The sequence below is a fragment of the Scomber scombrus genome, chromosome 21 (genome assembly GCF_963691925.1).
Source record: "Scomber scombrus chromosome 21, fScoSco1.1, whole genome shotgun sequence".
In the NCBI taxonomy this organism is placed as follows: domain Eukaryota; kingdom Metazoa; phylum Chordata; class Actinopteri; order Scombriformes; family Scombridae; genus Scomber; species Scomber scombrus.
Window position 1 is genome coordinate 17,856,479 of NC_084990.1, and position 16,187 is coordinate 17,872,665.

Here is a 16,187-nt window from a genome sequence, read left to right on the forward strand (position 1 = left end):
GCTTTCATTTTAAGGCCGACTCCGCTTGAACTGGTTGATTCCGGCGTACACGGGTACAGATTACGAGCGCCTCTCCCTTAGAGCCAGTGCATCACAGGAGTTCTGTAATCAACCAATCAGGTGTAGTTTTGGTCAGGGGCAGAGCTAAGTGACAGCTAAACCAGCCAATAAACGAACGCTTTGCCTAGACGCCGTGACCAATCAGCGTGCATATGCCAAAAATAACACCTCCTCTTGTTCAGCACCCAAAGTCGAAGGATAGCTCTGGCCTTTCAATGGAAGAAAGTGCTAGATTTTGTCAGCGTTGTATGATATAAACGACTATTCAGTGTCCATATTTGTTTGGGAAACGATCGGATTTGTCTGTATTTAATGTGAGAGACAGAACTTGGCGTCAAACATGCGTAAAAATCAACGCTGTCCAAGCAGGGAACCACCGAGAAAGGAATTATCGCCGCTCATCTGAGGCCAATCTCCATTATTATTTTTTTTTTGGTCAAAGAAATAAGGGAAACATAACATAGCTTAGCGCGTAGCTCACGTAAGCTCCATAGATAGATCACCCGGGTTAACGACACATCTTCAGACAAAAGCGAGTGGTCCGGCAATATCATCAAGATTGGCTCTACATTCGCGTAACAGCAGGAAAACGTAAGTAGCAATGCTAGTATGTGAGCTAACGTCATTAGCTAAGTCAAGCTAACGTTAGCTCACATCAACACACCAGCAAAACTAGGCCTTTCCCCGCAGAGGGACCATTGTAAAGAGGAGTGGAGTTCAGCATGTGGTCAGTGGATTGGTATTTAAAACGCAGAAGCGCATTTACTAAACCAACCAGTCGGCTCATGTTTAATACAAACTGTGTTAGGTTAGCTATAGTCAAAGTAAATATAAAAAACAAAACCTGGCTCCTCACCTGAAGTTTCAAAGTAACTTGGTGGTTAAACCTTTACCGCCAATCATTTAGCTGTAAGGATATTCTGAATGAAGCAAACACATCTGCTGTTTAACAATTTAAAACGAAACATTTGGGGCCTTTCAGTGCTTATAGACTGCCCCCCCTTCCTTACAGCTAATCTAGCAATGGTATAACTACACAAGCTATAACCAGCTAATGACAGCTTAGCGGACTTTGTCATATGGGTGTCAATGGTTAGCAGTCTGATGGTGTTTTCAGAGGTCTGATGTTGAGAGTTACACAAACACATACACAACGCCGCAGAAATGATGCTAGATTAAACTACACATGTCACATTCACTTCAATAAGTAAGCTATATGTGGTGATAAATGTACAGAGCCAATAGTGTCAATGTGTCAAACATAAACTGCATGGCTGCTGTATACACTCACTGGCTTCTTTAATAGGTACACCTGTGCAATTTAATGCAGTCCAATACAACAGCTCTGCTTTAGATTATACATTTATGAAGCTTGTGCATTTTCAGTTTTTGCTGACATTGTCAAAAAAAGGTGATAATTCCACTATGTTTATTATTGAGGTAATAGTGGGTGATGGTGGTGTATTAGGGTGCATTATAATTGAAAGGTGTCCTTAATAGTTTGTCAACTCCATTAAAATACATGAGACGGGCAAAATATTAGGAACACCAGTCAATATAATGCACCCCAGTACACCACCACCACTTAGTACAACCTCAGTAATAAACGCAAAGTAAAATTATCATCTTTATCACAATGTTGATAAAAACTGAAAATGTATAAACGTTCCCAAAAAAAAGAGTTGAATTTAAGGCATATTTTGTAATTATATTGCACAAGTGTACCTAATGAAGTGACTGTATGTTCTGTTGTGTATGTTACGACCTCTGGGGTAATTATAACCACAAGGCACGTGTAGTATCTATGTTGAAGCCCATGAAGTCAGTCACTCAGTACACATGAAATATAATCTGAGCAGATAACACTTAATGTAAGTCACAAACTGGTAAGGTGTTTATAACCAGTCACGTTTCACTATGATTGTCACAAGCTCATTGTTTACCTCCATATATTTCATATTAAATGATACACACAGTACACAACTTAACTTAAAATGTCTTGATCTAGCACTGTTGGTATTGTGAAGCTGAAATACTTCAAAATAATTGTGAAATTAGGTATAGATTAGAAAATATTGTACCTCGACTTTAACATACAAACTAATAATTTGCCACAATTTGATTTACTTCCAAATGTATTCACTGTCTTGCTCGTCAACTGGTTAAGAACTGTGGCATGTTATACACTTTGCGCCTAGTGTCCCAGTTGATTGACGTTACTGCAAAGTGAGCTGCTCTATAGGTTTATTTCTTGCTAATATTTTCTATATTAAGTCTTGTAAAGTATATATTCTCGGCTGTATGTGGGAGGGGCAGGTCCACAGGAGCAGGACAGCTGTGTAAATGTGGAGGGAATGTCTTAACCATAAACATGGGCTTGGCTGGTTACTCCTAACTTTACTTTAGATGTATAGAAATACTGGGCGTTTATGAACACATATGGTCAACCATAACTCAGAGACTATGTTGGAAAAGATTTTGGGTTATAGAATAAACGTGCCCATTGAATTTGGGTTTGTATGAGCCATTGTTCTTTACGCATAATATCTTTTTTTTCTCGTTTAGAGAGTGGCTACATGCTGAGTGCAGCTACTAACATTTGTAACCTTGCTTGCTGTTGTCTTTGTATTGTATAATTAGAACTGCTGCGGTATACATTTTTTCCCCTTATTGCACAAATTAGCGAAACTATTCAAAGCATTGCGGTAACCATCATTGAAAAAGAAAGAAAAATTTAACTTCAGATGTTAGAAAATAATTAGTTCCTCCTAGTTCTGACCCCATCTTTTCCAGCACTTGTTTTTGTGTTGATATTATATTGATAACATGATATTTTATAGATATCGCCTGAGATTTTGAATATCGTAATATTGTGATATGGAATAAGTGATGTCTTTTCCTGCTTTTAAAGAGTGCATTACAGTAAAAGTGTAATTTTCTGAGCTTAACACAAAGTTCTATTATCTGCCTTTATCCACTTAGTCATTATATCCACTTTACTCATGATTATTTATCGAAAATCTCATCACATGAAAATTTTGGAAGCACCGATAGTCATCCCTACAATATTGTCAAAATATCGAAATCGAGGAGTTTGGTCGAAAATATTGTGATATTCGATTCTGCCCAAATCGCCCAGGACTAAGTTCAGTTACATACTCACAGACTTTTCTACCAGGCTTTTTGAAAGTGGCCAAAAATGATTTTCTCCAGCAGTTAGCATTTGTACGACTGCCTGTTTGTCTTTTTTAGCTCCTTATCATCTGTCACTATCGAATTTGGCAGTTTGACATTACTCGATTTCCGCATAAGAGATGCTGGAAGACGGTTTCTCACTCGTCATGAATTTATTTACCTCTGTGGCAGAAAAGCAACGTTAACCGAGCCTTCACACACTCCTGCAGGTTAAACTGGACTAATGAAACACTTTTAGTGATTGACTCTAACACACTGTTTATAAATGAATTTTAAGACACTTGATAGCTTAGTAACATTCCATGTAAGGAGTCAGTTTTATACCTGTGCTTTATTCATTCATAAAGGATTGTTTATATAAGATGACCCCAAATTTTTAGACGTATTTCCAGGAAATAACAAACATAAAAACGTATATTCAGACCAATACGGTGAACTTTACGAATGCATTTATAACCTATTGTCGAAATATAAAATTTTACTCCAGCCTCGTCATCAAGAGGCTGACTTGCTGCAGGGATATTGGTTGGCATTCGGCAGGCGCGTCACTCTTTTATGTCGAGCCTGAGAGAATAATTAATGTCTCATCTCTTGAGCTGCTCGCACAGTGGTGAAACGGTGATCAGCTTGACACAGGGTGTGACGTGATTGTGTAACTGTGGTAATGCGGTAACCACGGCAGCTATAAGTATAGCACAACCATATGAAATGCATTTTTATGATGTCTGATTGTTACAACTCAGATCAGTAATCAATCTCATCTCTATCGTCTTTACTGTCAGTCCAAACTCAAGTCTAATTTAGGTTTTCAAAAGACAATTTCTACCCTTACTTTCTATATTATTAAACAGGCACCCCTACTAGCAGTGTTTCATAAAGACTCCTTCGATTTCTGATTTATGGGCCTGGCAACATTTTATTTTACATTTTTGAATCAGGAGAGGAGCTAATGACCAAATCTCTGAGCAGATAAACTTTGGTGTTTCAGTTTATTCCCTTTTAAAGTTTGTAGATTTTAAATAATCTTAGGAAAATCATTCAATTTTAACCCTCAATTTTTGTGACAGGAAAGTTTTCATGTAGCGAGGGCTTATTCCAAGTATGAGACAGTCCAAACACAAGTCTAATTTAAGCTTTCAAAAGACAATTTCTACCTTTCTATATTATATTAATAAACATACACCCATACTAGCAATGTGAGTTTTCAAAGACAGAGCTCCCTTCAATTTCTGATTTATGGGCATGGCAACATTTTTGAATCAGTAGACGTGCTAAAGACCGATTCTTTGAGCAGATAAACTTCAGTGTCTCAGTTTCTTCCACTTAAAGTTTGAGATTTTAAATAATCTTAAGAAAATCATAGTTAATTAAGTCCTTGCTCTGCTATATTTCAAACATGTTTTATCTAAGCTAAAGCTAATGGTTAAGTTCACATTTCATCATCAATTTTGTATAATGCAGAGCTGAAATTTAAAAGCTCGGTGGCCACCCTGCTGACATTCTCTGCTATATCAGATTGCAATAAGGTGCACCAGGTGACGAGTATATGACATCACCTGGTGTTGGGCACGTGCCCTGCCGGCCAGATACGGGAGGAGTTCAATAGCTGATAATCTTATCTGAGTCAGCAGTCACCGTTTAAAGACCGAGGTGCAGATAAAAGACGGCGTCACAGTGAGAGATTGAGACAGTCGACAAGCTTATTTTAGAGTTTGACAGATCTTTAAGGCCTCTGCTGTGTGCTGCGATGGAGCTCGTGGGCGTCACAAGGTGCTTTTTAAAAATATGTGAATCATTGGATGAGCCCACATTTGTCTTCTATTGTTGGGAAGAATTAGCACCTGTTTGAAAAAAAGAAAAAAAGAGAACTCTCCAAGACAAGCTGAACTGTTGCACAATTTTTAGTGGAGTAAATTAGTTCGACTGCAGCCATAAAGATTATTCACTGACAGCAACAAGTGTATAACAACAGAGAGACAACTGGATCAAATTTACTGCTGAGCCCTGCAGATATGGCGTTTGTGCTGATTTCATTGATTACATATCCATATCAGCTTCTGCACATAGGTAACAGTGGTGCACTGATGTTAAGTGCTGTTGCTTTATTCTGGGGTCATTTTTAGAAAATATCCATATATGTTTGCTTAAATGCATCTAAAATAAAGACACAATCAATGACCTATAATACAACCGCAATGATTGGTTTATTAATCAATTAGTTGACAGACAGAATAATAAATTACCAATTTTGAAAATGTATTAATTTGTCAAAGTAGGTGTGTTATAAGAAATTAATGATTACCTTTAATAAAGAAAACTGGATTCGAAATATCAAAGTTTAAGTTGAATTTATTTAGCTTGTACAAGCGGAGCGTTTACCAATGCAACAGACAGAGTTACAATAGAAAAGGCTCCTCGCGGAGCGTTGTCAGATTTAGTCAGTTTTATGCTGTTCTCTACCTGGGCTGCCTCAGCCGCCTCCCATAACTGACAGATATTTCCATAGACAGCATCATAACGGTCTCTCAACAGTTGGCAAACATATTCCCTTAATCAGTAGACAAACAGTGGTTCAAAAAGTGACTCCTCCATCACACATAGAGTTAAACTCTCTTTCTGCCAGTCTTAGCAAACCGTTGAGACAGAAAGTATTAAAACAGTTATGTAAAAACAGGAACACACACACACACACACACACACACAAACACACACACACATTGTATGAATTAAAACATCTGAATTACAGTATAATCCTAATTTTTATAACAAGGTGGGTTTTTTTTGCAGAAATTGCAAATATCTCAGGTTCGTGCTTCTAAAATTTAAATATTTTCTGGTTAACTTTCTCTTCTTGAATAGCACACACAATATTTGTTTTTTTCATTGTCCAATTTTACTGTTTAATTTAATTTTAAACTCTCTTTTTTTATTCTGTTTTATTGTATTTTTATTTATAAAGCACTTGCCTTGTATAAAAGGTGCTCTATAAATAAAGTTTATTATTCTGATTATTAATATTTTTTTTTGTATGGGCGGTTCTTTTTACAAAAAAGAAAACACTTGAAGGCATTATCATGGACTCAGGGAAACTTTTGCCATTTTCACAATTTGACATTTTATAGACCAAATGTGTAATTGATATTTAAATACAGATTAGAGACAGTATTTAATATGTCGTTTTAATTTTAATCAACTAGATTGTTTAAGTTTTTTCTGTCAGACTCATTGAGAAGAATGATGCCAACGAGAAACTAAAATCTTGACCCTAGACCCTATTTATCTCTGCCGCACAGTGTAGCCATTAGTGACTAATATGTATGGCAGCAACTAATATGTGTTCCCAAACTTTGTTATGTCATTTACAGTTTTGGAGGATTTAAAGACTTATATTATTTACAGTTGTTGATATAACTATAGATACTCTTTGTTTTAGTTTGTAAGCCACTCATTAAGGAAAGTGATCTTTAGGGATGCTCCGATCAGCATTTTTGGGGGCCGATCCGATCACCGATCACAGGAATCATATATCTGCCGATACCGATACCGATCACCGATCACAGAATAGATGGCAGAACAATAATAATAATAATCTTCAATGTCCTGTATTTACAATGTAGCCTTGTGCACCACTTAAAGTGGTAAAACCATTTGTACTAAAATAAATAATAAACACAATCAAGATCTTTATGTACCACAATCAACTTTTTATTTGTGTAAACCCTGCCCTGTCAGCTTTGTTGTAATATCCCTCCACCTTTTACTGTCCCTGCTGTAAGGCTCCAGACGTCTAAACGTTTCACTGACAGTGGGCTGAGTGACGGCGGCCGTCTTTTTTTTTTGTCCGGGCTTGTTCCTCATACTCGCCGTATTCTGTTGTGTGGCGCGTTCTCAAATGTCGGATGAGGTTAGTTGTATTAAACTGTCGTGGTTGTTGACCACCTCTTGGTATTTCGGCGTCGCATATCTTGCAAACAGCGAGTTTTACATCTTTTTCGGAAACTGTGAAAAAATTCCAGACCGGAGAACTCATGCTGCCCGTGCCAGCCTCATTCATGAGAGCGGATAAACAGTGGCAGGTTAATTACGTCACGCGCTGGAATGCGGGAAACAAAACATACCGTCATAACTCATATAATATACGTCACGCGCAGAATGTCTCCGGTAAAAAATAAATATATATATATATATATATATTTGCGATCGGCTTTTCTGATCTGCACTTTGAGAGCACACCGATCAACCTGTTTAGGATCAATATCGGCCGATAACGATCTGCGGCCGATCGATCGGAGCATCCCTAGTGATCTTGCTATTAAGAAGCTATTGCTGTTGGTTGTGCTCTGTTTGTTGTTGAATGGTGTTATTGATTAATCTGTTGATTATTTCCTCAATAAGCGATCAGTTATTTGGTCCATAAAATGTCCGAAAAGGGCGAAACTGATTGATCACTGTTTCTCAGAGCTCAACGTGACGACCTCATGTGTGTGTTTTTTTTTTGTCCCAATCAACAGTCCACAACTCAGAGACGTTCAGTTTACAGTCATAGAGTACAGTGTTTGATAATACCAGTGTCCTGTTGTCATGGGGATGGTAGAAAATGTGCTTGGGATGAATGAATATCTTTCCCGGGATGCCTCAGGGATGTTATAGTTTATAGTTTCTATCACTGGCCACTCAGCACAAGACGTAAAATCTTCCAACAATACCAGTCCATCTATCTTCTTAGTCACAAATAGCTGACCTTTCTGGCAGGACGTCGCAGATGTGTTGAACCGATTAAATAAAACACAGCGCTACCCTTACTGTGTGTGAGTAATTTAGCTTCAAGCATACATTTAGACTATTTTAATGTAGTATCGTGGTCTTTTTTTTCTTCTAAACTGAGCCTTAAACTCTTCTCAAACATAGCTTGTATGTGGACGGTAAAGTGATGTGGGCCATTGCGTGGATTGCAGGCACCACGGTTAACCTGTGAATCAGTCAGGTCATAAAAATGTACATTATGATCTGATGTGGATCGGGAAATAATACATCATTAATAAGGAACATCTTCCTATAAATATTCCTATTAAGAGAGTATAATATATTATAGAATAGAATAGATAGAATAGGTCTTTATTGTCCTTGCAAGTATACAACAAAGCTCTGTTTGAGCAGTCCAATGCAGCATAAAAAAAAGATATAAGATATATACACAAAACACTAATACAAACATGCACCAGCCAAGCACATCCCACCCATTCACATGACCACATACACATTCATAACCATAAAACTTTAAAATGTGGTCTAAAACATAAATAAAAAAAATAATTATACTTGTTAACACAGCAGAGCTGCGGTCTGGTGTTTTTCTGCGGCAGCTTAATTTCTCATCAGGCATGACTCACAATTAAACAAAATAAGGACAGCGAATACTCAGAAACATACAGACACTAATAACAATTATTTCTATGATCATACAAGTGAGACAGCTGGAGAAATTTGTGCAGTCAGCATAATACAATCTTTCTAGACCACATGAGTTATCAGGAGCAGAAACAGACCGCAGCAGGCAGCTTACATCGTCGGCTAGATAAATATGAAACTGCAGTTTTGCAAAAAGCGACAACAGTTCTCCATGGAAACGTTCACAATTACTGAAAGCAGAATCTATAATCTTTAAAGTAAATAGTTAAAAAAGACACTCATACATCAAGATGGGTGGATTTATTGATTTTAGGGGCCCCAGGCGAACTATGTCTTGCTTTACAAAGTAAAGAAACATTTTGATTTTGGGGCAGAGTTACATTTACTTTGGGATGGTTAGCTTTTCAGGACATGTCCAGGATAGTGTTGAAAAAAGTACTACCAACTACTTGGTATTGCTTTATTTCGGTCGATACCTTAAAGGTATTGAGTACAAATATGCAGCCCTATTGGCAACTAATCGATTAATTTTCTCATTATTGCAGCTTTAGAGTTGAGTATCCATGAAGTTTGACCCTTGTTATAGTATATAGAGTCAGACAAACTTTAGATTTGAAGGAGCAGTGTGTGAGATTTAGGGGGATCTATTGGCAGAAATTTAACATCATTTTCATAAGTATGTTTTAATTAGAGTTCAATCACCAGAATCTAACAATCATTAGGTTTTCTTTAGCTTCGAATGAGCCTTTTATATCTACAAAGGGAGCAGATTGTCTCCATGGAGCCTGCCATGTTTTTACAGTAGAGTTTTGTGGCCACTGTAGGCTCGAAAGTGGAGGGTGACAGGTAGGTTATTTAGTTGGTTGCAATCCACATACTCCTCAGTCTCAATCAGTTACGTCCCTGTTTTGACATATTGAGTGAACCAATGAGTTAAAGCTTTGTTTTAAGGTTGTATTTTTTAGTTATTTGCATTATTAAAATGTCAGCGATGATTTTGAATGAACTCCTGGAAGAGAACCTAGAAGTTTCTGGTCTCTCTTTGGCTCTCTGTGGTTGAGTTTGCGTGCGTCCTGCAGCAGATCAGTGCACCAAAGGGGGAAATGACGAAATGTGGGTCAATAAAATGCGTTTAAGTGCTGCGTGTTGGATCTCTGCAACCGTTGTTTTATGTGTTTATAATAAAATAAACTTTAAAAAAAAAAGAGAGGGAGAGCAGCAAGGTCAGAGTTTGAGTAGGGTAAAGGTCAGAAAGGGTTGAGGCAGGAGACTGTTAAGAGTACTAAGATAAGATAAAAAAGCATATTTCAATGTGTACCATGAATGAATTTCAGGCGTGTGGATAGATATAATAAGGAAGGTGTGGCTTTAGAGGTTATAAATGTGACATGGGTGCTAATTACACAACGTGAGCCGTGTCCCAGTTCAGGGCTGCTTTCAAAGTCCATATTTCAAGACTTGAATACGTCATAACGGATCGACGAGGCTGCCCCATTCCTTAGGCAGGCTCCTCCAAATGTGGCTGTGAAATGTGAGCCGGTGTATCCTATATGCAGTCCTCACTCAGCATCCCACAATCCATTCTGGGCTTAATGGCCTTAATGGTGCATTCAGGTACCTCTCTTCACCTCGTAAATCCAGTAAATATCCCACAAGACTGTGTAGTGTTTATCAGGGTGTTTTTCCTTCAGGTTGGTCATCAGCTATTAAATAATGAAAAAAAGACAAGAAAGTGTAAGTGTTAAAGGTGTGGTGTAATCTCTGGTTATTGCTGGTGGCTGCCTGCCAGTGTGTCATAATCACAGGGTCTTAAAGAAAAGTGTTAAGAACAAACTGACCTGGTTCTTTATCTGTAAATTGTTGAAGTAAAATTTTACGACTTGCATCATAAACTCGGTTATTGTTGACTAGATTTCTGCTGATATTTAACACTTTGAGGGCAACATTCAGGGGCAATTTGAACTGCCTATATGCTTCATTAAGGTGTGTTTGGATAGATGATGAAGTGAATTAAACTTTGCTGAAGATTGCAGCCCCTGATTTTGGTTCATTTCACTTGGACCAGGTCTAGTGGGACCAGCACAACATCAGTGTTTCCCATTAATTATATAGACTGTGTCCCACCATAGTATATTTTGTGCCACCACAGTTTCATAGTGAGCTGAACATGTCTGTACACTCGCCACTATGTTCAGCAAAGCATCTCACCCTGCACCAGAGCTACTCTGCCCTAGTGAAATAGTTGAACTTAGATAATCACTTCTGGATATAATGGAAATATGGACATCAGTGTTTTTGGTGGTTTGTTTGGAACATTTATGGACTGGTAAAATTTCTTTCCCATGCTTTGTGGCTGTGTCATCACCATTCATACATATACAACCAGTAGTTAAATTACTAAAGCACGAAATTGTTTAGAGCACTTTTTAAAATATATATATATAGATATAACCTCTTAATTTTGCTCTCAGAGTGCCCCAGATTGATGCATTTGACTTAAAAATGTGCCCCTGGACCCTCCCAAGGGTCGGACTGAGGTCCAACCACCATAGTCTCTTAAAATTCTGTGGGACACACTGCAACAGTGTGTAATTATCAGACTACATGTTGGGATCCAGGATCGTTTTATGTTGTTTTTTTGACGGAGTGTTTTGCTTTGTTTACGAACAGGAAAATGAACTCTTAATACCATTGAAGTGGAAATGGTTTTGTTTTTTGGGAAGTTGAAAGTATCTATGTATGTAATATCTATGTTTTTGAGTTAATACATTTCTGAGCAATCAAGAAACAAAATGATGCTATTGGGTTTGTCCAATAATTTATTGTAAAATCCCCTCCAGACATGTTTTCAGAAGGATGTTTAGAATTCAAGTTTGACATTCTTTCCACAAAAAAAAGGTTATTATAAAAAATCCCTTCAATCTCTGATAAAACACTCAGTATCTTGTGCTATATAGACATAATTATCGCACATTTCATTAAAATATTGTGATAAAATTTTCAGGCTATATGGTCCACCCCTAGTGGGATCATTCATATCCCGGGGACTTATATTCGGTTCATGCCATTCTGGCAAGTTCATTACATCTTTGCTGGCCAGATATTCAGACTAATTAGTAATATGGTGATTTTGTTACCTTTTTATTATTCAGTCTGATGTTGCTGCCTTGTTTCTTGTGGAGTAAGGACTCCATTTTGGCTTAACCCTCCTGTTGTCTACCATGGACTGTGCAACTTCTGTCCTCCCAGGTCAAAATGTACCTGGTCTGGTTTGACTGTTTATAAAGCATACGGTATAAATGATCACCCAATTCTATGTTAGACCTTTTACCAAACTTTAATCCATCTTATTACCACAAGTTTTACACATATTTTTGGGAAATTATGGTCAATGGGCCTCATTTAATTGAAATGATACCTCATACCTATTGTTCTACCCCAGTCAAAACTGACCCGAGGACAACAGGAGGGCTAACCAGTCACTACAGAGAGTAACATATCCGGCCAAGCGGAGGCCAGCTGTTTAATTAACTCAAAGCAAATTATTGAAGCAGCCAAGAAGATTTATTGAAGACCTGACCTAGCTTGTGTGTTATCCATTTAGCAGCGTCTAACAGGTTGGCTTGGCTGGTTAGTGTAAGCAAGCAAACAGGTAACACTTGCCAAATTGTTCCCTTACTATCCTGTCTGACCTACTCTTTTATATAGAAAAAATACCTACACTGTCTAATAGTCATTATAATGAATATAAAAAGGTTACCTGTAGTTGTAAACGCCACATAGATGATAGTCGTCTACAGTGACTTTCTTCACTAGTTACTCTCCCGCAGTGCAGACAGTGATGCAACAGTTACACTTGTACGTGCACCCGGTGCAGTTTAAGGAACTGTCATGACTCCAGCTGACTATAGACACATCGGAGTGAATTTAACGGTCACACTTCTTGCAAGAGGTACGCACTGAAAAAAGTTTTGTGTTATTTCAGTGTTAGATTAAACCTTGTCTAGCCTGCTGCTGGCTGTCTGTAGATAACAGGTTGATGTCTGGGAACACAAACAGCAGGAGGAGATTAATTTGTCTTTTTTTTCTATCTGCGCTGAAATTGATAATTGAAGTCTATATCTTAACCTATTTGAAGCTTCTGGTACTATCAACCCATAGCTATATGGGATAAATGGGACATTAAAAAAAACAAAAAAGTACAGCGATGAAAGCTTTGCAAGTGGTGCAACATTTCATTTTCCTTGCTCAACTTCTTTGCACTTGAAATCCTAAAAAAAAAAACAGAATATGTTATGTATCAGTATTTCTACATTTTACAAGAAAAGGATTTTACTTTTTATCGCCCCAAAACCTACTCTGGCATTTATGTTAACATATCTAGTATAATCTCTCAATTAACAGGACACTTGAGATTAAATAATTTTAAAAACTTGCAAATAAAAGTTTGTTGTGATAACAGCCAGAAAAATAGTTGTGATGAGACAGGAGCGGGGCTGTAATGCCAGCAGGTTAGCTACTATTTCTAAATATCAATGTTATTCAATTAGCATAGGCCATTTTTTTCTCTGATAAATTGTTGTCTGTAACTTTTAAGATATATCACTTTCTTGATTTTTAGTGGCCTCACTGTAAAAGGCTTTGTCTGATTGGCGGTGAAAACAGTCATTCACTAAAGCAGCTTCAGACTAATGAATTTGTGATGTAGTGAGATGTGGACAGCGCCATAAAACACCCTCATGAAATCACATTACCTAAATGTAATGTCGTAAACAATCTTTAATAATTTGTTTAACTTAGATATTCAGACCCTCAGGCTGTAATCAAACCATCAAAATCTCAAGACGCTGAGTTGTCACATTTCCCTGTGAGATCAAGCATGAACCTGCAGAGCAAATGCAGCTGAATTTCAACATATCTCGGGTTCTCGGGCTCTCTGCAGCATTATGTAATCCCCGACCTTCCACTTCCCTCTTCGTAGCCAGTAGTTTTTGGCAGACATGTGCGTCTTAGGATCGAAAGAAAGAGAGAGAGAGAGAGAGAGAGAGAGAGAGAGAGAGAGAGAGAGAGAGAGAGGGGAGGCTGGTTTGGACCTGCGGTTACAGTGAGGGTGAAAGCAGTTTTTGAGGGGGTTAAGTGGTTGGGAGTTCCTGGTTTCAGTCTGATGTCTCAATTAAGATATTATCTGGGTTTTTTTTCTCTCTCTCCCCCTCTGTGTGTGTGTGTGTGTGTGTTTTTTTCCCTCTTCCTCCCAGCAGTTTCTTGCACCATTGACGGCCAGAGGAGAGTCTCATAGTATCTACATGTGTTTTCGCAGTAGTCTGCATGTCTCCTTTCAGGGTCTGGCTTCTGCGACTGCTTTAATGGATGGATGATGCAACTCCCCCTTTCCTCTCTCTCTACCAGGCGGCTGAGAGCGTGTGTGTGTGTGTGTGTGTGTGTGTGTGTGTGTGTGTGTGTGTGTGTGTGTGTGTGTGTGTGTGTGTGTGTGTGTGTGTGTGTGTGTGAGTGTGAGTGTGAGTGTGAGAGAGAGAGAGAGAGAGAGAGAGAGAGAGAGAGGGGGATGTTGCTGAATGAAGCTAAGCCTGGATGTTTGCACTGCAGGGTGGGTGGTTGCTAGGCAACGGCAGTGTGTTTGTTTTATTTTTAGAGAGAATCACTGCTGGTGAACATAACAGATTTCTCTTTTCACACACACACAAACACACAGTCATACACACACACACACACACACACACACACACACACACACACACACACACACACACACACACACACAGGCAGACAGGCGCGCACATATGTGAGCTCACTTTTCTACCATACTTGAACATACGAGCCACCTCGTGAGTGTCAGTAACGACGGGAGCTGGACAGAGAGGGAAGTCTGTTGATACAACCGAAAAGAAAATAGAAATGTGAATAACGTGGCCCACTGCCCCACCCTGGACATGAAATCTAAACCAGCACCCCAACATATTTATAGAGTGTCTTTTTTCTTGCACATTGACTATGACACTGCACACATGCGCAGAGCAGACAGACAGACAGACAGACACACACACACACACACACACACACACACACACACACACACACACACACACACACACACACACACACACACACACACACACACACACACACACGTTCCTCTGAAACCAGCTGTAGTCACTCCTCGCATGTGCCAGCCTTTTTTGGGCACATGCCTGTCATGCCGTGTGAGCGCTCATGTGGGAGGTAATGCAGAGCGAGCGAGAAATCAATATGTTGGAGAAAAGAAAAAAAAGAGAAAAAAGACGTGCTCAAGGCGCTTGAGTTTTTATCGCTTTTCTATCGATTTCAAGATCTCATGAGTGCTGCCACCCCAACCAAACTGAGCTATACTGTAAAGCAGCTGCTGACATTTAGGGCAGAATTGATTAGTATGATGGAAAAATATAGTCCGGGTCAAATATGCCAGAGAGAGATTTGGGAGACTGACTGGCCAGTGTGAGGACCAGTAGGTGCTGCCAGTGTCTTAAGGTGCAGTCGTTAATAAATTGAAAACATAAACGTCCAAAATATTTTAAAAAAATTCTAAATAAGACTAACTTCAGCAATTTTTTGTGCCTTTTTAATACATTTATTAGAATGGAGGGCTATGGCATTAAATGTGTGCCTATGACAAATAAAAAGCTTAACCTCGCTCAACTTTGCCCGAATCTACCAGCACACATTCCTGTTTGATTTAAGTTGTAAAATGAACATTGTATTTCAGAGCTGTAATGATTAATAGGTTAATTAATTTATCGACCAACAGGAAATCAATGACAATTTTAATAATCGAATGATAGTTCCAGAAGTTATTTGATTACAAATGGCAAAAATACATGAGCTCCACCTTCCCAAATATGAATATTTTCTAGTTTTCTTCCTCCTTTATGATTAAAAACAAGAATTTTTAGGTTTGGGACATTTTGTACTTTAGGAATATCAATATTTCTCACCATATATTTGCATTTTACGAACCACACAAATCTATAAATTGAGAGTATAATTGGTAGATAAAGCCATAATGAAAATAATCATTAGCCCTGCTGTATTTCTACAGTGATCATTGCAATGAAAGATAAAATCACTGCTATGATAACTTTCCAGAGCAGAAAAACCTTTCACATAACATTATAAACCTCTGTGTAGTGTTCTGACATCTGATCAGCCTTCGAACTCATACATCAGTTACCTAAACTGGACTTTGTATTCTTCTTAGCCTTTTTTTCTTTTTTAAACCTTAATATATTATTGTTGTGTGCATCTTTCTGTCATGTGTTTGTTTAGTGTATGTGTTATTGATGTGTGTAAGGAGAGCAGCACAGTAAGAACTTCATTTCATTGCCTGAAACTCAGTGTTTTTACTTTGCATATGACAATAAACTTCTTGAATCTTGAACCAGTACACCCCCCCTGCATTGTGACAAGTATCAGGTCAGATGTAGTGTTTGACAGAAGTTTTATTTGAACCAAAGAGCAAAGACAGATTTCTT

The 16,187-nt window shown here is 38.2% G+C and overlaps 1 protein-coding gene across 2 annotated transcripts in view; it reads left to right on the forward strand.

Annotated features, from left to right (window-relative positions):
* Positions 1 to 253: 253 nt before the first annotated feature.
* Positions 254 to 16,187, forward strand: part of ppm1bb (protein phosphatase, Mg2+/Mn2+ dependent, 1Bb) — a 29,723-nt gene continuing 13,789 nt past the window's right edge. For both annotated transcript variants that reach the window (XM_062442139.1, XM_062442138.1), the window contains exon 1: positions 254 to 651. The gene's annotated coding sequence lies outside the window, so the exon portion shown is untranslated. The remainder of the gene's footprint in view (positions 652 to 16,187) is intronic.